The following is a 23,320-nucleotide window of genomic DNA, read 5'->3' as shown; positions in this document are numbered from 1 at the left end:
TTGGTTGGAAAGCACCGAGGTTTTGCCCAGAAAGTCTTCTGTCACTTAGTTGGAAATTTCTTTCTCGAGCACCGCTAAGTTTGACGTCTTTTCAACCAGCCTTTTGTTTTTCTTGTGTTTCGTGGGTTGATGACTAGAGGTTTAAGTCGCGTTACCCAGGCTCGAGAAACAGTTCTTTCTTCTTTTTTTTTTTTTTGGTATCGTACTCGAGTGCTCAATTAAATGGGCAATACGTATTTCTGGCGAAGAAGCCCAGATGGAGAGACGGGTGGGTATAAAATTAAATGCAAGGACAGACGCTTGTGCATACGTTTGCGTTCCTTCGGTATTTATGCTTATACTTCGTTTAATGAAACATATTTATCATCATAATCATCGACCTTCACCTCCTGTTTTACTAGAGACAACGTGTGTCAAGTGTCATATTTTATATATACTGTATTATATATTATATTCTTACATATATTTTCACCGTGAAGAATGAAATATCTTTTAGTGTTCAAATGTTGCTTAGCAACGAATTCTGAAGAAGCTTTGTGAGAAATGTAGTATTTCACCACAGACCTGCTGTTGGGACTCTAAATGTAATTGACAAAACTGTTCTTTGTAAGCACAGGTTCAAGTACAATGCATGGAGGCAAAATAAATGTCCCAACAACATTCGGCATAATTCAGCTTCATTGGCGTCAACGCACTCACGTGTTGTACGTAAATAAACCAGAACCAGGCATCTTATTGTCTACCTCTCCTATACTTGATCGCGCTAAAACTGCATCGCGTTCTGAATCAGAAAAACATCATCAGATCCATCTCCAATTTGCTGGCCACCACTGACAGGTAAAAGTTTCCCGAACGAAAACACTGCCTAAATATGGATTTCAAACGCGTTGTGCCTGTCACTAAACGCATACAAACGTGTCATTCCATGAAAGGTTCCCGTCCAAACCCAGATATGCACCTTTACTTTCGTATTTGCGAAGAATTTTTTTTAATATTCATTTACGACGTCCCCTCTTAGTCTCGCCTTACATGATGCGCTGTATGTTTTTTTTTTTTTTTTTGGGGGGGGGGGTTGTTTCTTTCTTGTTTTTATGTGTGCATTCCGACGTCAATTATATGTGGCACAAAAAATCGAAGTTACGCTACTCTGTGGATCCATGCATTCTTCGCACGTCAGGCCAGGTTGCGTATTTTCAAGACGTGGGCGTGGCTTTGATGATGATGATGACGAACAGAAGGAAAAAATGGGGAAGTGACTCGCGACTTAGTCGAACAGACCCCCTACTTAGTAAAAAAAAAAAAAAGAACAAAAACGGCGTTAAGAGAAAGAGTTTCGTCGGTGAAAGAAGACACGAAGAACCACAGCTTGCCTTTAATTCATGGCTCTTGCACTGGTGCTCTGTTACAACGTGCGCCTTTCACCACGAAGCAACTGTGGCTATGAGCGGCGTACAGACGTTGACAGGTGGAGAGAGGACAGCAGGAAGGAGTGGGAGACAGGAAGAAGGGTGAGTATGCGTCCTGGGCCGACTTCTGAGGTAACCATGCCGGCATGTGTCCGAGAATTCTGCCGGAAACCCAGGGAAAACCTGAGACAGTGTGTGCCTTCTCGAATTTATGTCCGAACACCTACCGTGAACCCATTGTGCATTGTGCCATCGTCCATTTAGAAAACTTGATTACTGATAATTGTTCCAAGTAGACGCTGGTAACGAACTTTTTCAGAAAATAAAATCCATCATGACTAATACATAGGCTTTTGCTCCGCGTAGCGGTCTGTCCGGAGGGTGCGTTCCCCGCGAGTACGACAATTCGCTATATGAACAAAATCCACGAGAACAGCGGTGGTCATATTAACGAGCGTTCACTGTATAGCGTCTTTTCAATGCGCACACTCTTTTGGCTGCTCAACGAATCAAGGGCGAAGTAGATGCCCGCGACCTAGTACGATGTCCCCGACGATGGCGGCTGCCCATCTCGCGACCTCCCTTTCGGAATTGCTCCGACACATGGACAGTCTTTACAAGATTGGTAGAGTAAACTTCCCATATTGCTCCTCACGCGTTGGAGCAGAAGATACCGAGCACATCCTGCCTCACTGCACTCAATAAAGTTCCAGATGGAGGGCGCTTCGTGTTGTTGCCCTTGATAGGCTATATTTTTGGTCATTAGACTTGAAGAAGCTGTCGGCGAAGTGGCCCGTTGAGCTACCTAAGCGGCTCCTTGAGATCCCGGCTCGGAGCCTGTACAAAAATTATTTTTGTCACCTTATCAAATTTCTTATCTTATTATCAAATTATCAAATCTTTTCTTACTTATTTCTCATCTTAATATCTGGTTAAATTTCTTATCTTATTTCTTATCTTATGCCTCTGTACTGCTCTCCAGCGGTTAAAAATCACATATCATAGTAACGATTTATTTGTTATCCTGTCCCTTCTACATTTCAGAAACATTTACAATGGAAGAGAAATTGACGAAATTGTCGGAAATTAACATTGCCGGCTATTCCAAATCACTTTTGTAAAAGTGATTTGGAATAGCCGGGACCACGGTCGTAGGGGCAACGCATCCATATTGGTGATTTATGAGATTTTTTTTCATGTTTTCCGTCTGCACGTTACGCTCTTTAGACATTCATTAAGCTATATCGGTGAAATACTATTCAGATAGATAGATTTAGACAATGAAAGCAATTTTTTGTTCAGCAGCAAGGGAAGTAGGTATATATCCACGTGTTGCATCAGTACGATGCCTTTATATGGGAGCCATTACGAGTTTGCATGGGCCAATCGCTTCGCCTAAACAGAACGCTTAACACACTAGCATTTAAAATGAAGAAGAAGAAGAAGCGGAATCACGGTGGAGTATTTCAGAACGATTCGGACAGTTCGTTTCACATGAAGTGTGACGAATGCAGTGCTCCAGTGGCGTAGCGAGGGGGGAGTTCAAACTCCCCTCGAAATCGGACCCTTGGTAGTGCATTTGGGAGAAGGAAACGAGGGTGAAATCCTCTTCCCCCATGCAAAGTCCCAATAGAACCTCCACCGAAATATTTTTCTGGCTACGCTGTCGCAATGCTCCTCTTCCTGAGAGGCACAGAATTCATGAATAGCCTCTGAATTAGTAGACCACATTCATGACGAATTTGTCTGAATCAGCGACGACCCACCACTGAGGTATTTTCTTATTTTTCTGTTTTGTCTCTCTTCTCTCCTTTTCTCTCTCCTCGTTTTTTTTTTTCGTCTTTTCTTTTCTCTCTCTCTCTCTCTCTCGATGGTATAGTAAGTCGCCTTTTCCTCTTTTTCTTGTAGTAAACACATATCCCTCCCTCTGAACGGTTCCTGCATATACACTGACTTCAAGATAACGCGGGGTATCCGCTACAAGCTCATTTTTATTCTATCTCACAGTAGTGTAGCTGTCACACTGCAATGAAATGGTCTTCCGATGCGGCGCTAAATGAGACGGAACGAGCTATCATTAATCGTCGTAGTTCTGCCACGCCCTGCCAAATTGAATTGGAGGAATAAAACAAAAAAATAGTATGCCCAAAAACAACTTTTTCAATCGATACTACAGAACTCTATACATTTGTAACTTGCGATTTTTAGCTTGTCATAGTCTCCAAATATCATAGACTGAAGCTGTGTCGCATCCAGGCTCGGAAATATTTGCGACTGACAATAAAAATTATCGTATCGACACTGATATCAATGAACGGTATCGACAGAAAAGTTTAGTACGATCGTTTTTATTTTGCTTCGCATTTGCATGTTGTTTAATGGAAAGAAGTAAACATATCGATCACACATTTGGTCAAAGTAAGCTGCAACAGGGGACGTTGTGTAAAGCCTCACATTTTGGTGTATATTCTCTAAAGTTGAAGTTCTACGTGGATAACTGATTGGAAGGTAGAAATGTTGAGTCATTTTAAAACCTTCATTATAAGAAGCGAGGAAATATGTACCCCGATAGAGTTACCACAGTGAGCACTGCAACAGCAACGAAAAAGCAGAATGCAGAAACGATGCTGACAGTTTTTAAACGAAACATCAGCTGTTTCGTTAACGATTTTCCAGTGTTGGAATTTAATTTTCACACTACTGATTATTTTCTCGATCATAATGATGATAATGACTGCAGTTCTTACGGTGCACAAACAGCTAGGGCTATATATATATAGCTTCCCGAAACGGTGGTGACAAGCAATGTGACTAAGACGATTAAATTTAGAGCATGATACTCAATTTAGAAAATTCTTCTTTCGAAAGTTATTTTGAACTCCATGCAACAATTTTTTTTCCGTATATTTCGGGAAAAAAAATACCTCATTTGATTTGTCTGCTTACGGTCATATGTTTACAATAACCAGTAGAAATATGATACCGACCCTTACCGACGATACTAGCCACGTATGAGTGACCCTCATTGCCGAACGATAGCCGGCAGATCACGTGGTATACTGATCTTCAAACTGACTGATAAATACGTCATATTGCGCACCGTTTCGGTCGAGTGACTTGCATAATGACGAGACTCCCCAAACTAATTACGCGATCACAAGGGAAATAGGCACGGTGTACACTTCGTCAAGTAGGCACTTATGTTCTCCAGCCATCTCTCCGGGGACCAGTCCCTGGACCGAACTTCCTGAAGAACTTCTCAGGCTCCCCCGCAGCCTTCGATGCTTCAGGCTTTTGCAGAGCTCACTCTACGCTTCGCAACAGTTGAACCTCGTGCGTAGCCATTTTGTATACACAGCGAAGCTCATACAAAGCAGTAATTTCGATGTACATAGGAGACATTTTGACCCGACGGCTGTGCTTGACACGACAGCGATATATCAAGCAGAGACCAGTGATATAGCACTTTTGAAGGAGATCGTGGCGTGCTGCATTTGTGCGCAGAGTCGCATAAAAGAGGTTATATTTTTTCATCTGATCACTCTTACTGCTGGAAATAGAAGGGAAATAAATTTTTTACTTAAAACCTACGCAAAAGCAGCGATTCGACAGCAGTGCACTACAATTGTGCGCTATGCGCAGTACGTTATTGTTTTTATATCAATAGTTCTACAGTTACTGCTGGGTAGTGGATGAACTATTGAGATTAGAGAGTTAACTCTGTTGCATATCGCGCTGATGTTTCCTTTTTTTTCTTTTTTAAATATATCTGCCTAACTGGTGTGGACTGAATACCCCCCCCCCCCCTCGCCGCTGTCTGGGTCTTTCAACTAGCATATTTTTACTGCTGTGAACTGAATAGTCTTTCCTTGATCTAGTTGGCCGAACTAGCTGATTACCAAGCGCCACCTGATTACCAAGATCCACAAGCGCCTGCCTGCTCACCAATAAAACCCTGTATATAAATCTAATTTCATGTAGTAATGTAGAATTGGTCTCGTTTTACGATATGTGTGTGTGTGTGATAATTTTGTAATGATGTATGCATTATCCTATATCCCCATATAATGCCTTACGGACCCTTGGGGGTACGTTGAATAAACAATAAGAAATGAGTGTAGAATCACATCTGACCAGAATATTTTGTTGACATAATTACTCTCAGAGTTACTAACGGCACAGCAGCAACAAACCGACGGTAATGTTTCTATGTACAAGCTATTGCTGCTGGTATGCGGGGAACCATTAAACGGACACTGTATAGACGGAGACAGTCCTGTTCTAATGTAAGAGACATGCAGATGGCACATGCGATACTGCAAAGTGTGTAAAAAGAAACATGTAACAGCTTGTTTTTACCTCGTGTTGTTGACTCATTATATGAGTCGCTAAGAAATGAGGTCCAGTATTTCCTATACCCTCAACTTACTGATTCCCCTTATTTTCCCCTACATTGTCAACAGCTTCGGCTTGTGCCCGAGCTCGATTGCTATACGTACAATCGTCTGCAACGAGGCGTTTCAAAGTTCACGGAGGCGCGCCTATGTAACGGCTGTACAGTGCTGGACAAAAGTTTACGGAACACGCTCCAGCGCATTCCTTCCTCAGAGTAATACGATAGTAGCGATTGGTACTGTGCGGACTTGCAAACAGATGACTGGGTTACTTAGGCACATGTCTGTAAGTCCGTACGGTGTAATTCGCTGCTAGCGTATCACGCTTTTCCAACTACAAATTTGTTCTAGCGCCGTTTTCTTGTATCGTACGTATTATTGATAACTTTTATTTATATCCTATTAGTGTTTGCTAAACAAGCGCAGAATGGTTGAGTTCTATATTATCCATACTAATAGCAAAGGCTGGTACAATTGCCAGCGTTTTGGGCACCCGGCGCGTAACTGCCGCTGGCCAACAAGGTGTAAAGTCTGCTCAGGACTGCACGCAATGCAAGACTGTACAGCGAGACGGCAGCCATGCTGTTCGAACTGTGGAGGTCCACACGCTACCTCCCACTCCTTGTGTCCCCGGAAAACATCAGCAATCAGAAACTTCCGTAGGGAAGTCGAATACAGAAGGCTCGAAGACCAACACTGGACCTGCAGTACCTGTACACGGTAGCACCTCTTCCCCCCCCCCCCCCCCCCGCGGCTTTCGTACCCAGGCGACCATCCAGGCGGATCGATCTCACACGTCGAAACCATAGGGGAAAGCAGCTGCAAGGTAGGGGACAGTTAGGAACTTCTGAGACTCCGGCAACGGCTGTCTCACATCCACAGCGTGAAGCATAAGCCGACGTCGTAAGGAAGGCCCCATCAGTTCCCACCCAAACGGGTCCACGAATGAGGCTTGCATTAACCCGGAGGTCTGAACGGCCGGGTGTTACTGAAATCCGCAACAATTATGCCACAAGTGTGCTCCTTCCTCTTATTTTAGCTGCCTTGAAGGTCATTTTGTCGATTCATCCCTGTGCTACTGCACTACACGAGTTCAGGGCACTGCAAGCTGCAGAAAAGCTGATTCCCTTCAGTCATGATCCAGGTTTGTAAGCGGGCTACTGGTCTTCAAGGGAATGCCAGGGGGCTATACGACCTAAGTTAGCGGACCTCAAATTGTTTCTACTCAAGCATCAAATTCCTCTTTTGGCTATCAGTGAAGCATATCTGCAACCTGACTTCCGTCTTAGCGGTTACAGCATCAGGGCTCCTGCGTGAACTCTGAATATTCATCATCATTCACCATCTTCTCCCCCTCAAGCAATGGGGTAGGGTGCTGCCTCAGCGGCGAAACATCCCACTACATCATCAGTACTTATTCGTTCTTGTTGATGATAAAAACGATGATTTCTTTTTCTTTATTTTTTTCATTTTTTGCGAAAGAGGTAGCAAAATGCTATTAGTGGGTCCGCTAATACGAACGCATGTCCGCATCCACCAGCGCTCGAAAACTAATCAACCAGTTTGCAAAAGTATGCCAAAAGAGAAACATAAAGGAAAAGGAAGTGCCACGTCACTTTAATAATACCTATACTGAATACGCGGGATCAATACCAGGGCTCTAATTAGTTAGAGTGTAAAATAGTATCTGGACGGTCCCTGACTGCTTTCGTCGCGTTAGAGACTCTGTGAGGCAAAGCAAATTTGGAGTTCAATTAGACCTTGTTTGTGTCACTCCGACTGTGTTTTTTTCGCGAGTCGTAGAATGCGGAGAAGGGAGCCATCAATGAATAATAGCTGATTTCACTATTTAATATCAACCTGATGGGTTCCAAATACTTTTTGGGACAGTTTCAACGCATACTAAATAACAGCAACAAAACTTTATTTTGATGCTGATGATTGGGCTGTTAAATCTATAGATTCAATACATTATCGTGACATTATGAACCAGTAAGGGTTTCTCGGTGCCTACTATCCCCATCAGCTACGACGCACCCGCGTGTGTGATATCTCATTTGCGTGTGTCATGTGTGTGTGTGCGCGAGTGTGTATGGCTCATGTTTTTCATCGTCATCCCACTCGTATATTACCCCACATGCACTGAGGTATTGTACCGCAGTTGTTGCGGTGAATCACCTCATCCCAACGTCATTCAGGTAGCTGTTGTTGTTGTCGATGCCTAACGTTTCCCTCCTTTTCCTTTATGCTTTCTTCTGCTTTGTCCACTGTGCCTCTTTCCTGTTTGTTTTCGTTCTCTTTTTTCTGGCTCCATTGTTCCACCCGAAAATGCGTTTTGGAGCAGCCAGTCCTGACTGGGTCGGGACCAACGTCTCCGTATTTTTTCTTTCATTTCCAATTTCAATGTGATGCTAAATAAGATTTGTCAATTACACATTGCTCAAAATGTCAGAACAGAACTTTCAAACCGCCAATTTGAAACAAAGTCTATTTCTGTTCTGGACAGCTGCTAAGTTCGAAGGCCACGACGACGTCGCTGCCGGCAATGAACTGCAAATCGTAAAAAGAAAAAAAAAAAAAAATAGCGTGCATTACTGATCTTCAGCTGTGTGCAGCAGCAATATATTGGAGTGAGAAAGAGCAATTACTTTACACGTACTTGTCAAACGTGTTTTTACAGAGAGTGCATATGTATACAGAAAGAACGCGTCCTCGTGACGAGCGAAAAGTTCGCTCAATTTTTTCTTTTCTTTTTTTCTCTCGTTTCTGCAATGTGTGACACGGTGCTCCAGTAGCTGCTTAGATAAGCCTCCTCGGAGGTCTCGGACCGTGATAGTAAACATTTGCGCAGCACTCTCGAAAGGTTGTGCTGGCCCGTCACCCATGGCAGCCGCTGTCAACATTTGCACGTCTTCTCTTGTCTTGCCGACGCAAAACGACAATGCGCCCGTCGGTAGGCCAGAGGGCAGTGTCGTATCAGCTACCGGAGCTAAGGAAACGGCATACCGCCACCCGCTAAGCAAGACATTAGTGTCCCATAAAAAGTGACATTAAATAATATTATTATCAAATGCGGAATGTTTGTTAAACGTATCAAGATCCTAATGAACCAATATATCCGAATGTTTATGAACCATACTCTGATCAGATCTTTTACTTACCAACATGAAATCCAGTAGTCCATACAGTCCACTCATACGGCCGTTGTTGTTGTTGTGTTGTCATACGGCCGTTAATAATGACTTGGCTGTACACATACATCGTGAAGTTGGTATGCCAGCTCGCGATATGGCAGTCTGCGTTTGAATTCAAATTTCCAATGCCTCCGGCGTCTCTCGGTCACGTCAAAGCAGCACATCGAAGCCAACTCGTGGAGCCACCTTATCGCACAGCACCAAAATAGACTGAAGTCATTACAACTCAGAGTTAGGACGGTAAGGGTGACCGGCATTTGCTTCACCATCGTGGGTTTCGGAACACACCAACTGGAACAGCGCACAGCTCCCGTACCGCAGAGAGCCCCGCACAAGACTATACCCCAGTGCCTCTCAATGTCATCTGCTCCCTCCAGACCTGTCCCGTCCCGCCGGTTTATCATACGCGGCTATCAGCATGCACAACGGCGTAGTAATGCCATGTGGGAGTCATAGCCAAGACAAAGGGAGATAAGAGCAGCCCCTGCATCGATACGTTTTATCGGACAACATCCCAAGCAGCACACTGTACTGAAAGTCGAGTGCAATAGGGGTGGACGGGTAGGTGGAAGGCCTTGAACAGACTCGTGAAACTAAAGAACATTGATAAGACACATACCGTCCACCCCTATTGCACTCGACTTTCAGTACGTTGTGCTGCTTGGGTGAGCAAACTCAGACGCGTGCCGTCGACACGATATACCGTGTCGAGGATTCCTTAGGTTAGTCTCTCTTCTTTTTTTTTCAGCTAATTCTTTTTCATCTAGTCTAATCTAATATGCGATGGTCAATGAGCTACGTCTTCTTGGCTTGCTGACACAGGTTCATTCGGGTACGCGCGATAAAGCGAAATTGGGTAGATTGTGCGATGTCCTAAAAAAAAAGAGCAAGAAAATAATATGTTTTTTTTTAATAAAAGACCCAATCGTCTACACATAAGGTCAGTCAGCCTGCCGGAATCGCTGAGGGCGCGCACAGGACACATCACACATTTTACTCTCCCTTGGTCGAAACTTTTGAACTACATGTTGAACTCCATTATCATCTCTGTTCTTCTCTGGTCGTCATCGCTATATTTCCCCACCATCTCATCATCTGTTTCTACTTTCTGTGTGTAGCGTACTGGGGTAGCCAGTTCGACTTCGTCGAAACTCACATCCCCATTTTTTTAGCATATCACATCACATCATATCAGTCAGCCTGTGCTTTTGTGCCGCAAGTTAGTACTGCGGATAATTTCGACCTCTGGTGTTCTGTGACAGGTCCTGGAAGCAACGTTTGCCTTCCCTAAACTGCTACCGCTCTCGGCCGATATCGAACACGCGACCTTGAGCTCAGTGAGCCAATACGCCACCGAAGAAAATTACGTATTTATTTTAATCGATCGAGGCTCAATTCATGAGAGTAACTCAAATCGTAGATTATCGCCATCAACGCCTGCCCGACTCGTAATTGTACCAACGTAAGTACAACAAAGAAGAAAAAAAAAAGGAAGGAAAAGGAACTCAGTCCCTTGTGCCTCGCTTTTCCCCCCTCTGTCTGACATTTCCTATTTTATAGAAAGTAGCGATAGCAGCAGTATAGAAGAGAATCGCGCTGCTCGAATTAGTACCGTGAGCTCCGTCGGTATGACGTGTTGGCTTGCTGAGCTCAAGATCGCGGGCTCAATCCCGCTGGAGGAAGGTTGCAATGTAAGGGAGGTAAACGTTTCCTCCAGCACCGTACGGCGGGGATTTCCGACGCACGTCAAAATAACAACAGGCGGTGGAAACTATCAGCAGTCCTACTTTGCGGCATGTACAGCACGTCGCCACACGAATATAGGCTGATACACTTTACTTGTAAACTACTCCAATTACCATTAAAATGTGGAATTTGAAACGTAGCGCGTGTGCTACTCCGCTCCTGAAAATGCTTCGAATGCAATACGCGAATCGAATGTGCGGAATCGTTTCGTACGACAGTGATTAATCAGGACAGGAGGCTTGTTTCACTATGACAACAAGGTATGTCGTGCAGATTTCCTTGGAACGCGTAATGCAATATTACTGTAAATTACAACTGCATTATCGTACTGTATTACTGTAAATGTTACTGTAACGCAACGAATATTTCTGTCCAAGAGTCGGTTTCGGAACTTTCCAAGCTCTGCATGCAATGGGGTGAGGTATCATCCTTTATACTAGGGCTCTGAAACACGCGGCCCGCACGCCACATGTGGCCCGCAATCAGATTTTTTGTGTCATACTAAGGTGGAGCGCACAAGGAACGTAGACAGACATGGACAAGGTACGTATCACTACCAACTAGCCCAGTTCGTTGTTTTAATGCAAGCTTTTTTGTAGCCCGAGGGCCCTTGAGCACCGAACAGAAGGAAGCTACCTTCTAAAAAAAAATAGTAAAGAATTAGGGATGAAACCAGATTTTCAGACATTGCTTTTACCCATGCCCGGCGCGGTGCTGCGCCTGGAGGACTTCTTGTGGTTCATGAACCACTACAAGTTCCGACCACGCCAATCCGGTATCCGCGTGCACGTGGCTATATGAGCGGCGTATAGGCGTGGACAGATGGATAGAGGACAACGGTGGTTGGTGCGCGTCCCGTGCCGACTTCAGGGGGAACTGTGCCGATATACGGCTGGAAAGTCTGCGGAAAAACCCAGGGAAACCACAGGGACAGCACAGCCCATGGTAGAATACTATAACCACCACCATCACCGTATTTATGAAATTCTGCAGCTCCGCTGAACAAGCCAAATATTGATGATGCCATGCGACTCTCAAAATAACCGACTGAACAAAGCTTGTCCCTTGTCGCGAGGGATCGCGATGATTCTGTTCATCGGAAAGGTCTCACGCAATAATGGCGCTTTGTTTACGGATCGGCAACGGCCATGAGGCCTTTGATATTGGCACGCGCCTTTCGAATATCCAAATGCCACAGAAATGCAAGGGAAGGTACAACGGTTGCGCAGGAAAAAGACCACGGGAAGAACGAAGAACGATAGAAGCTCATCAAAGGGAAGGACAGGATGCGGAGTATGGTCAAAACGCACACTTTGAGTCACAGGGACGTAGAAAGTTTTTGACTGACACAAGCACGGATTAAAAAGAAAAAGAGTGCGACTTATACGTGCGTAAACAACAACAACAGCTAGATAATGGTGATCACGTGGGGTGTTAAATAAATCCAGGTAGGAAACTGTGCAAGATTAGAACCCATTAGGAGTTAAGTGGATGCGGCATTATTCGTAAAATGTTAATGAAACAGAAAGACCAGAAATCGAAACTGGAACCTTGCTTAGCACATGTCCTCTGCACATACTATTTAGTCAGTCAGAATCAAGCCGGCGTCCGCGTGTTAAAACACGGGAACATGTCCTATAGGTGATTGGTTCGAGGTATTTCTCTATTATATGTCCAGCATCTCACGAATATCCGTATCCCTGTGGGCGACTCAGCTACGGGTATTAACATCTACGGGTATTATGAATTACACCACAATGAATTGTTCAACAAATACAGAATATTTAAAGTAGAAACGCTTTATCGCTACTTACTCGGTAAACACTATATCATTCATCGGAACCTTCCAGACACACAGTTCTTATCCCTTCTGTCCCTTCTATGTTGTTCCAGCCTCAGAACATCAGTGCTTTCATGTTCATCAGTTGCCGCCTGCGTCGATCCCGTCGTATGAATATGTGTGTGTGTCCCTGAAGGTGTGTGAGTGAGCAAAAATTGTAAGAGTGAAAGGAGGATGAGTGTGAGAGAGTGGCTGGTTTGTCCCTTCAGATGACGCACCCTGGAAGTCGCTGAGGAGGCGTGTTAGCTTAGCTCAATTGGTAGAGCCCTGGACCGACAATCCAGAAGATGTGGGTTCGAGTCCTACAACTGGCTAACCTTTTCAGTGGCTTTAATCTTTCATCAGTTCTTATCACTTTGCGACCTTCAATCATATTCGCCTGATTACTATACTCGTGTTACACCAAGATGGGTAGTCCCTCACGGTCGAACTAACTATGGTGCTTAAATGCTAAGTTTCACTTTAACTTGTTTACCTAATTAACTTCATAGTTGCCATATGGACCCCGATGTCATGACAATTGGTGCATTCAGGACGTTCATCTTTTCAGAAGCCTCCTCGTCGGAGGCGATTTAATTATGTAACACCAATACTTTCAATGAATACCTGTAGTACCCTTTTAATACTTGTATTGCCAATTTATATGAAAGGCAGAAGTGGCTGTGATATTCAGTGTTTCACTTCTATACCTTGAAGCATCATTAATGTATTTGCATGCAACTTTATTTGTACAATGTTTGTATTGTATTTGTAAAAGTGTAGTATTCTTTGTATTTGCCTGCACCGCAGCTGTTGGCCAAATGTAACTCAAGGAGGCTGGGCCTTGTCAAGCACACTTCTGTTGCTTTTTTCCCAGTCCCCCCAGCATCATCCCTTGGTGCAAAAATTAACTGAACTGCACTGAAGTGAACTGAACTGAACTGAACTGAACTGAACTGAACACAGAATCGGGTCACCAGGACAGTTTTTGGACTGCCACACCTATCCTATACGTCTCTCTCAGGGTGACCAATTCAAAAATGTTTAATATGTAACAGTCAATATCGAATAATGTATTAAAGTTTAGCCACTGCGTCATTAGTAGGAATGTCACTATGCAAGAATGAACTTTAATGAATTCTACGCAAGCTGCCGTGCCAGGTTAGGAATAGATTATTTATGTAAGCTGGCCAGAAGATAAACACAAATTACGACACACAGCCGCTTTTGTTTCGTTCCGTGCATGGATGGAACCATTTGTCACCGAAAATAAAAAGCGTCATGAATTTCCCTTTGTTCTAAAGAAAAACCATGCTCCCTACCTTCCTACTTACTTGTGTATTTGCTCCTGTTGGTATTGTATTGCTGTGTATGTTCAAGAGGAAAAAAGTTTTAGTAAATCGGAAGGTGTTCACGTTAACTGCTCCAAAAAACATGTACAGCTAGGTTGCCAGGCTGGTTTCATTGTACATACCATCATATCAATGGAATAAATTTTCTTTATATATAGCTAGGTTGCTTTATTCGCTTTATTCGTTTGAAGCGACTGATATCGCGTTGGTGACTTGACAGCTTCCTTTGCCGTATCGCTTTCGTAGAGCGCTTGCAATGTATTAAAACTATTAATCAAGCAGGTTTCATCGTCTGCACTAATGATACTAGCTTATTGTTTTCTTGTCCAAGCCTCGACGGAACGCAAGACCGAGTACTGCGGAAAGTGTATTCTCAGATCGGATACAAGGTGTATAAAAAAGAATCATTCGATTTCAAAAGGCTGTATCTTTTACGTGCATGAACATAGAGCTTTGCGGTGAATTTTAAAATACACATCTGAATAAACAGTTTCACTTATGGTTTTCAAAAACGTTCAATAACAAACGTCACCGCAACACATGCAAGACAGTCATATAGGGAACGGCTAGCTCTCGGCTGACACGACGAGCGGACTTCTTTGGGCTACGTACAAAAGTCTGCCGGATGCGCTCAACGTCTTCGTCGGACACACGGGGGATGACCTGTTCATTTCTCCTTACACAAACAATCGCCTCTTGTAAATCTTGGTGCTAACGTCAAATGCTCTGAGTAGTATGAGGCGCAGCGCAGTAACTGTCGACGAAAATCACGCTGCACAGTTGTAACGTACTCACGTTTGTTGGAACGAAGAACACTGAGTGCTTTCTGTGGCTTGCTTCGTTGCCATGTCGACGCATTACTGGCAACCAAGTGAAACTTCGCGCCGAAATTCGTTGCAGACGATCGTCTGCATAGTCCGCCAGAAGTCACCGTCCTCCAGAAGTTCGTTGCAGCGACGATCGTTTGGCACCGCGCTGGGGAACTTAGTATCCCGACATGTATCTTAAAATTTACCGCAAGGTTCTATGTTCATGCGTGTAAAAGATATAGCCCTTTGAAATCGGATGGTTCTTTTTGATACACCCTGTATTTACTGTTAACGTTTCAACGGAAGAAAAAAGTTGTAGTAGTACTATGAGTCACACTATTACGGTACCTTATCCAAAGCTGGACACAACCGGGTAGGTGACACGTGAAGTGACTCTCCGATGTGTAAGCAAACTGACAGCAAAAATGAGATCATGGCATGCGGACATCCGCTCGTTTTCTTCTTCCTCCTCGGAAATACGGCGCAAATGATTCCGTTCGTAGGAAGGAACGCCTTTGTCTCTCCGCGCCTCTCCTAGCAGCAACACATTGCAGCTGTTATTCATTCCTACTCTTGCTATTGAACATGCTTTTTCTGCGCCTCACTCAGCTCGCCAATTAGATAATGTTTCCAGCTCATATTTTTCATGTTTCGCCTCTTTTCTAGCTGGGCTCCTTGTGTGATGTTTTTTTTTTAATTCTTTGCTGCTACGTCAAATATGAAGGTTATCGAGTTCACTCTTTGAAGTATTCAGTATTTGGGGTTGTCAGACGTCTATTAGAGTTTTACGCCAAGGTTTCACGCTTAATGACGGCGTGTGACATACATAAATGTCTTAAATTCATTAAAAGTGTCTCTAAAATGTCCCGACTAGTTAAACGCTCCCATGTGACCAACAACAAAACTAAAATTCAAAGTGCATTCCCGGCGACGGTCACGTGCAGAGACACGCAAAGGACAAAGTGGACCAGTGCCAAAAATTTAACTTGTCTTCCTGGAGTGTCTTTGGGAAAAGGAAATATGTATGTGTTTATTTGAAGAAACACAGGAAGGGTCAAACGCAAGGTGGATTTATTATTTCACGGGTTAAAAAAAAGGAAAACAAAGAAACCCGCTTTTGTCACCGACTCAAGCTAATTCATGCGATTAACTTTTTTAGGGGCTATCATAAGTGGTTTGGTACATTCCAGGTAACCGTTACTAGTGCATAGCTGTGCAACGTTGCTTAACGGTTGGCTTCCCCATCATTCCTGAAAACGATAACAGAAGCCGTATTAACGCACACACGAGCAATTTGGTAGCACATTATCGGTTTAGATTGCCTCGAACTCGAAAGAAGGTGTAAGCATCTATAGGACAAAGCATGAGGTACGTTATGGCAAAGCGGTAAGGCGGCAAAGCGGTTGGTAAAGCGTTCTGCACCATCACATTAGTGTTGGCCGCTGACACTCTGATATGGCGGCGTTCTGTCCTATATATAACCGCGAGACTGCTGAACATGCCTGTGGCATATTTATTTTATTTTTATATAGCATATTATAGCATTGTAGAGCGAGAAATGAGGCGACCAGGCTCTACTGAGGTTGATGGGTTTAATGACGGTTAATGGCGATGAACCGAAAACGAAAGCTCGGGTCACGCGCAGTGCTGCGCGTAACCGATGGCGGTGCTGGTGATGACAACAATGAATGATGGTGGTGAACAATGGCGTCCACCCGGTTCACCAGGGCCGCCACCGTAGTCTGGAGTTGCTGGAGCGACGTGCTGATGGCATTGATTGCAACGTCCACCGGTGGAGGGGAGGTGCGTGGGGCCAGGGCGGCAACTGCTCCTGGAGATGGAAGGCCAGCAAAATCCAGAAGCTGCTGCAATCGCCGCTCCTCCGAAGCAGATGTACGGCGAATTAACTCGTCCCGCAAGGTGTCGTAGGGTAACTCGGGGTGAGGGTGGATGATTATGTCACGGACTTCCGCCGCAGCTTCGGGAGGAAGGTTTGCGATGGCATAGCCAAACCTTGAGGCTTGAGAAGTGACGCGGCGTCCGTCGAAGAGAACCTCCGCCTGCGCAAACCACAGCTGAGGGTCGGAGATGGAGAAAGGCGGCAGGCGGAGCGGTGCCACAGAAGCCTCAAGCGGTGGAAGTGGCGGTGGCCGGCCGGGAGGCGGAGAGCTGGTGGAGTGCTGGTCGCCGTTCATGATGGTGGAACGTTGGATCACGTTCGGGTCACCAGTTGTAGAGCGAGAAATGAGGCGACCAGGCTCTACTGAGGTTGATGGGTTTAATGACGGTTAATGGCGATGAACCGAAAACGAAAGCTCGGGTCACGCGCAGTGCTGCGCGTAACCGATGGCGGTGCTGGTGATGATTATGACGCTGCTGCTACAGCATATTTATAGCATACTTTATAGCATATTTTATGGCATATAGATGATGATGATGGTAGGAGGAAACAAAAATTGAGATGTGAGCCCGCTCACCGTGGGACAAGCTACTCCATATCTAGTAGGAAAAAAAAAGGAAGAAAAAAAACGTCGAAAAAGACGAGAGCTCTGCTATGCTCTTAACGAAGGTGATGAGTGAGCGCTGTGCACCCTGACGATGAATCGCAGGCCGTTCGCCCAGCATTTTCACGACGGAAAAGGGTCGGCTATCAAGACGGGCCAGGGATCTCTCAAGTTGCAAACGGGCTGTGCGAAACCGCGCACATTCCAGAAAAATATGTTCCGAATCTTCACGCGCACCACATGGTTGAACACAACAACGAAGGTTGATCGAGCGCATACCTTGAGCACAACTGCCAATGGGACATTGAGTCGGAGTCTGTGAAGCAAAGTTTCGAACGGCCGGGACATCCGCGGAGGGATTCGGTAAGACAGGTTCGGGTCAATTCTGCGCAGCAGCGACGGCATATAGAGTGGAGGTGCTGTATGGTGTTTCGCAAATACGGTGGAATATACCAGGTGGAATATACCACCTAGTCAATGCGGCAGCCCCCTGTCCCGCCCAGCGATAGGCGTCATTTTCTTCTTTTGGCGCGGTAAAGATTAAATATCAACAAGCACGGGGAGCATGCTGCGTAGCAGTCCATGGTCCTCGCACGAGAAGTGTACCAGAAGTCTTTAGTTAGAGCTGGAATTCGCCGAGTACTCCGCTGGGAGACAAAACTTGGGGCAGTCCATTTCGGCAGGCGTTGGCAAACGTCACCGGTGCTCTTCAAAGATGCCAGGGGCACGTATGATGGACATCCATATATAATCAAAACCCTAAGACTGAGGGACACAAACGACACGGACGCAAGTCTCAAGTCTCTCGTTCTCAGGGTTTTGATTATGGATGTCCGTCATCGCCAGCTCGCTCGCTTCCTTGCAATCTTTGTCTGTGCGTCACTTCTCAGTCATCCCGTTAGCAACTTTCCGCAGTTCTGGACTATTGCTTGGCGACGACTAGGGGATACATTATTCCTTGACATGTTGTGTGTTCATGTTCAGGATTTGGCATTCTTGTAGTTGTAGTGCAATTTGTTTGCCCGTATCAGCAAGAGGCCGCTCACCTTATAGATGCACTCATTGGCCCCTATGAAGATCCTGTGCTCCATCGTCGGGTTCTTCACCTGTTCATGGACTTGGTGTCGTCCACTGGATTTCTCCAGACGCTTTAGTTCTTTCTTGTATTTTCATCATTCCTTCATCATCTTCACATAATGTTCCACGTGCAATGGACCGCACCACCGCGGTGAAACACCCCATCTCATGGTCATAGCTTATTGTTGATGTTGTTGTAGTTTGTTTGAAATATTAGAGGGAGCCGGTTCGTGCGACTGGACTTCTACTTTGACATACAAAGCGGTCGGTGAACATCACTCGCGTTCCTCCAGAGCGTCCTTACGCGGCACCTAACTAGAGATCCATGTTCTGAGTAGACTTGCACGCATAACTCCGCTGACAGCCGTGCAAGTCCGTAAAATACACGATCTGCTAAGTGCCGGGCCCAGCCGCCGCGCGCTTGACGGTTTGTACTTCGTCGTAAGCACTAAAGCATTTGCATAAGTAAGCCCTCAGCCTCTCCGTCGGGATCCCACGGTGTTGTCACCGAGTTCCAGAGAGACGCGAGAGTCGTACGAAATTGCCGTCGCTTCCGGACACAGTTCGCATCACTTTCGGAAATGGGGTTAGCGCAAATACGCTCGTTCAGCAGTTATCCCCGGACACGTTTGCCCTCTGTGTCTCATTCAAACCGTCTTGTAATTTATGCATGCAACGTGCCGTGAAGCCTCTACTATGTCATGTAGATCTCTATATGGGTGGAACTCCACGGCGGTGGAAACTCATAGGATACGTATCGTATCAGATGTTGCGCAGGCTTGTCATTCAGATTAATCAGACCGTCCACAAAAGGACATTTGTGAAGCCCGCCCTCTCCTGTTTCTTCGTTGAGCTCTGCAATGCAAATCGGGACGCGTGCACCTTGATGAATAGAGGTGCTAGAAGGGGGAAGTATTCTCTAAGGGCATCGAGGATGCTTTGGGTCGCAAGCCAACTTCATCGTGGACTGTGCAATAATATGCGCCAGAACGGACAGGTAAAACGACTGTAATAGAAGGAAATACGCGTCTCCACCGTGTCATAGCGACGTACGTAATATGTGCGTACAAGATCAAAACAGTGACGTTGATGTATTGTGCATGAACCGGTGTTCATCCTCACCACACCGGACACCCAAAGAAAGAAATCACTTGGCATTCCTTTTTTTTTGTGTCCTTACCACCACATATTCTACGTTACAGTCGCTTCTTTATCCATGTGGTGACCGTAGCCTACGCGAATCATTCCGGATTATAACGTCTGCATCTAGTCTGCAAACACAGTTTTTGCTGGTGCTGATGTAACGCTGAAAACAGCAAACGGTCCGGCGCTGGTGGCAATCATATTATCAGAATGGTCTCGTCAGTATTATGTGCAGCTGATGATGATGATGATGATGATGATTGAAAGAAAAAAAATGGGGATATTAGGTGCAGCTCTTTCTGATCACTTCGTTGCCAGCATTTGTTCTTGAACACGCAATGAAAGTACGCTCGGAATTATATTAGTTTTGTATTATTTGACGCGACTGGTTCCTTTCCAGCTTCACAACCCTGCGTGCAGATTTCGAGCAGTGTACGATATCGTAAAAACAATTTGCAGATACAGAAATGTCCCTAGAAAGATTGTTTCGGAATGGCAGGATGTCGTCATAAGAAACTCTGTGTAGTCGAGGTCGCACAGGTTTGCTAGTAACAGGTACAAATAGCGGCAGCAAACAATGTATGGAGGCAATGCAAGTGGTTGGTGACCCCAAACGAGTCGTTGAAACTGCATTATTAGACTTTCACTGTCGTCTATAAACGTCACTCAGAGTGCACTCGATTTGTGTTACTACGCACTACAACATCGAAGAGAAAGATAACACTGCCGTGTACAAGCCAAGTAAGAGCCTCTTGTTTTTTGCACAGAGACCTCCCGATGTTCCTTACTTGTATTACAACATGAACATTCCAAATTTCAATGAGAGAACATTGGCCCGAACGTTTCCTATACGTGTATGTCCCGTTGCACCATGTTGGCTTATCGGCGTGAATAATCGGCTTATCGACATCAAAGAGGCGTACACGCACAGTCGTTCGTTGGTCAGACACAGCTGTAGTTGCCTCGTTCTTCTTCCCTCCTTATTCTTCTTTCTTTCTTTCTTTTTCTCTTCTTTTTCTGTTAGGTTTCTGCATATGCTGCATGACTATTACAATGTGCAGCACGCGAATTCAACTTGGAAAGAGCATAAATGCGTTGTAACGAGAGACTGACATTGGAATTGTACGTCCGGACGGAATAAAATATTGAAATCGTCAGAACAGCACCTCTGAGAATATTTCCAAGCCCTTGCCGCAGCAAGATGAAGACTACCAAGGTTATACTGCAGTTTCTCGTGCCACAAAACACATAGCGTACAAGTGTGGAACTGTTTACCCGGAACCGTTCTGTCTCTTCCACGGTGGCTGTATTTTCACGCGTACTTTCATTTCAGCTCACGCTCGCGCCCGAAGCGCAAAAAAAGACGCTGCGGCTGCCAACTCCTCGTAAGCCAACCGTGACGGACTTGGAAAGCGAAGCAGACGACAGCCGTCCAAATGCTATACCGTGCATAAAGAGGGTGCGGAGACGGCCCGTCGCGCGGAGCCATGTGACCTACGCATTGTTATCAGTCACCGGGGCTCGCCGTACACACTTCCTACACGCGTCACTTGTTTGGCACGAGCGACACCAACACAAGAACTTTGCCGACTGCCTGCAACGTGTGGCGCGCGCCGGCGCTCACTTGTCGCGGGACGCCAAGTCTTTTCGCGTTTATCGGAAATACGGTTCCATTTGTCACGCCGACGGCCTGCGAACAGCATGAATTTTTAATGTCGAGCATGCGGCGTTGTTGCACTCACCTGTGTCACATTGGGAGTAGTAACCAGGAGTGAACGGATGAACAAACACGTTGCCTACAGAACGACAACAGGCCGCACTGAAGCGCGGCGTCGAACGGCTGGAGTCCCATACAGGCTGTCGACGGTAGCGTCGCACGCTCCCCTGGCGGCTGTCGTCGGCATCCGCTCAATAAAAATTTGGCTTCTTCGTCACCAGGAATGAAGAAGAAGAGTCGCAAATGAGGAGGTTCGCGGAAGCTGCCCCCTCTCCGAGAATGTCTCCCTTTCCCATCGTTTTAACTACGTTTCTTCACGCCTGGGAAGGATTTGCATTTAAATTGGTCCATGTTTGCCACTTGCACGGCAGGGTTTGCGGGTAGCGTTCGCAGGCTATTGTTTTCGTTCCGACTGAAACGGGCGGGGGGGGGGGGGGCATATACTATTTATTAGAACAACGAAAAAAAAAATGGAGGCAAGGGAGGGAGGAGGGTGAAACGGAAGACACGGTAGTATAGTTGGTGAAATGTTTCTTTTTCTTTTTTCGGTCTATGTGGTGTGAAGCGTGCATAAAAAATAATTTGGAGTTGATTTTAGGGATGGAGCGATATCTATATTCTTAGCAATATAATGGATATTTTATGCCTGCGATATCATCGATAATTTTAAAATATCGATATTCACATCGATATGAACAGCGACATGCATGCTGACAGAAATATCAATAAATCTGAGGCTTCTGCGCGCGGACGGAATATGAAAGGAGCGGGTCAACGTGTTTATTAACCAAATTTGACGGATTTTCCCCCCTCTCTCTCTACTGATTTGGTTTTGCAACACGATGCCGATATTTCCTGTAAAGATGTGATGCACGTTAGGGGAAAACTTCGTTAGCTTCTAAAACTTCGTGGGGCTGCATTTCAAGTGGATGCATTGGAATGTGCAGAACGAGTTCACCAAGCGCGCAACGTAAACGGCGGTCGAAACGGAGGATATTGTGTTGATGGCGTGGCTCCGTATTCGCAAACATCCATTCCTCGAGGAACGAAGAAGGAGCTGGTGCGAAGCCGAAGAGAGCGACATCCTCACGTTCCTCAGCGGCAATACGCATGGGAGATAATAGTGAGTTTTAGTATACAGGGTGCACAGTAATTTTTTTTACGCCCTTCCCGGTGTGAAAAGGGTGTACTATGGTGACAAACCCGAATTACACTTATACTACGCTCCACTAAGCACCCGTGTTGGTGTAAAAGGGGTGTAATGTACCAATACACCCCGATCACACTTACGTTACACATGAATGCTAAATTTTGGAACACTCATATCAGTGCAAAACGGGTGTATGCCGCACAATACTCATAGCTCACGTAGTTTTCTAGTAGAGATGGACGCGAAAAAGATAGACTACAAGTAAACTAAAAGAGAGACTTGGGAAGCCGTGTAAGGATTAAAGACAATTGCTACTTTTATTACATTAAATCTATTTCTAGTAATTCCCATTCAATTTTTTTACAGTCGTGTTGCCAAATGTATGGCAACTGTAGTTACAGTTAGGGGTCGACGTTTCGGCAGTCAGCGCTGCCTTCAACAGGACTAAGCTTGAAAATAGGTGACAGGGGCTTCACCCCTGGCTGAAAGCTTAACTGGTGCGAGTGACCACGAAATTAAAATACATATATGTATGTAAGTAAAGGTCTAACTATTGTGGGTGATTGTGAAATTAATATACGAAAAGAACAATGGAAGTTTATTACAAATTATGGGGGAAGTCGACGTTTCCACAGCAGCAGCCTTCAACAGGGCTTGCAAATGGCGAAGGCGGGCTGCTGTTGCAGTGTCGACTTGCCCCCTTAATCTTTAATAAACCCCCCTTGTATTTTCTGTTTGTAATCTCGGATCCATTCTACCTTTTCCTTCGCATATATATGTAATATACTTATATATGTATACGTATTAGTACATTTAAGCAGTATTAATGCGGGAAGAGCGTACATGTGACATAATGAATGCTAACTCAAGCTTCCATAAGAGGTTGAAGCGGAAGCACATAGCTAAGCTCTAAGCTCCCGTCGGTAACACGGGTCCGAATCCTCTCACCGGCTGTGTTGCCTGCGGTTTTCCCTGGGTTTTCCGAAGACTTTCCCGACGAATATCTGCG

General features: G+C 45.3%; 1 protein-coding gene across 4 annotated transcripts in view; it reads right to left on the bottom strand.

The window, feature by feature from the left end:
- Positions 1–21,274, bottom strand: part of LOC135400741 (metabotropic glutamate receptor-like) — a 316,632-nt gene extending 295,358 nt beyond the window's left edge. For 3 of the 4 annotated variants that reach the window (XR_010424637.1, XR_010424638.1, XM_064632622.1), the window contains exon 1: positions 21,187–21,274. The gene's annotated coding sequence lies outside the window, so the exon portion shown is untranslated. Of the gene's footprint in view, positions 1–8,961; positions 9,366–21,186 lie in introns of those variants that run through there. The other variant, XM_064632623.1, reaches the window with a different exon arrangement.
- Positions 21,275–23,320: the final 2,046 nt, after the last annotated feature.

The sequence above is a fragment of the Ornithodoros turicata genome, chromosome 7, assembly GCF_037126465.1.
Source record: "Ornithodoros turicata isolate Travis chromosome 7, ASM3712646v1, whole genome shotgun sequence".
Lineage (NCBI taxonomy): Eukaryota > Metazoa > Arthropoda > Arachnida > Ixodida > Argasidae > Ornithodoros > Ornithodoros turicata.
Note: the sequence above shows the minus strand (reverse complement) of the source record. Positions and strands in the feature narration are given on the sequence as shown.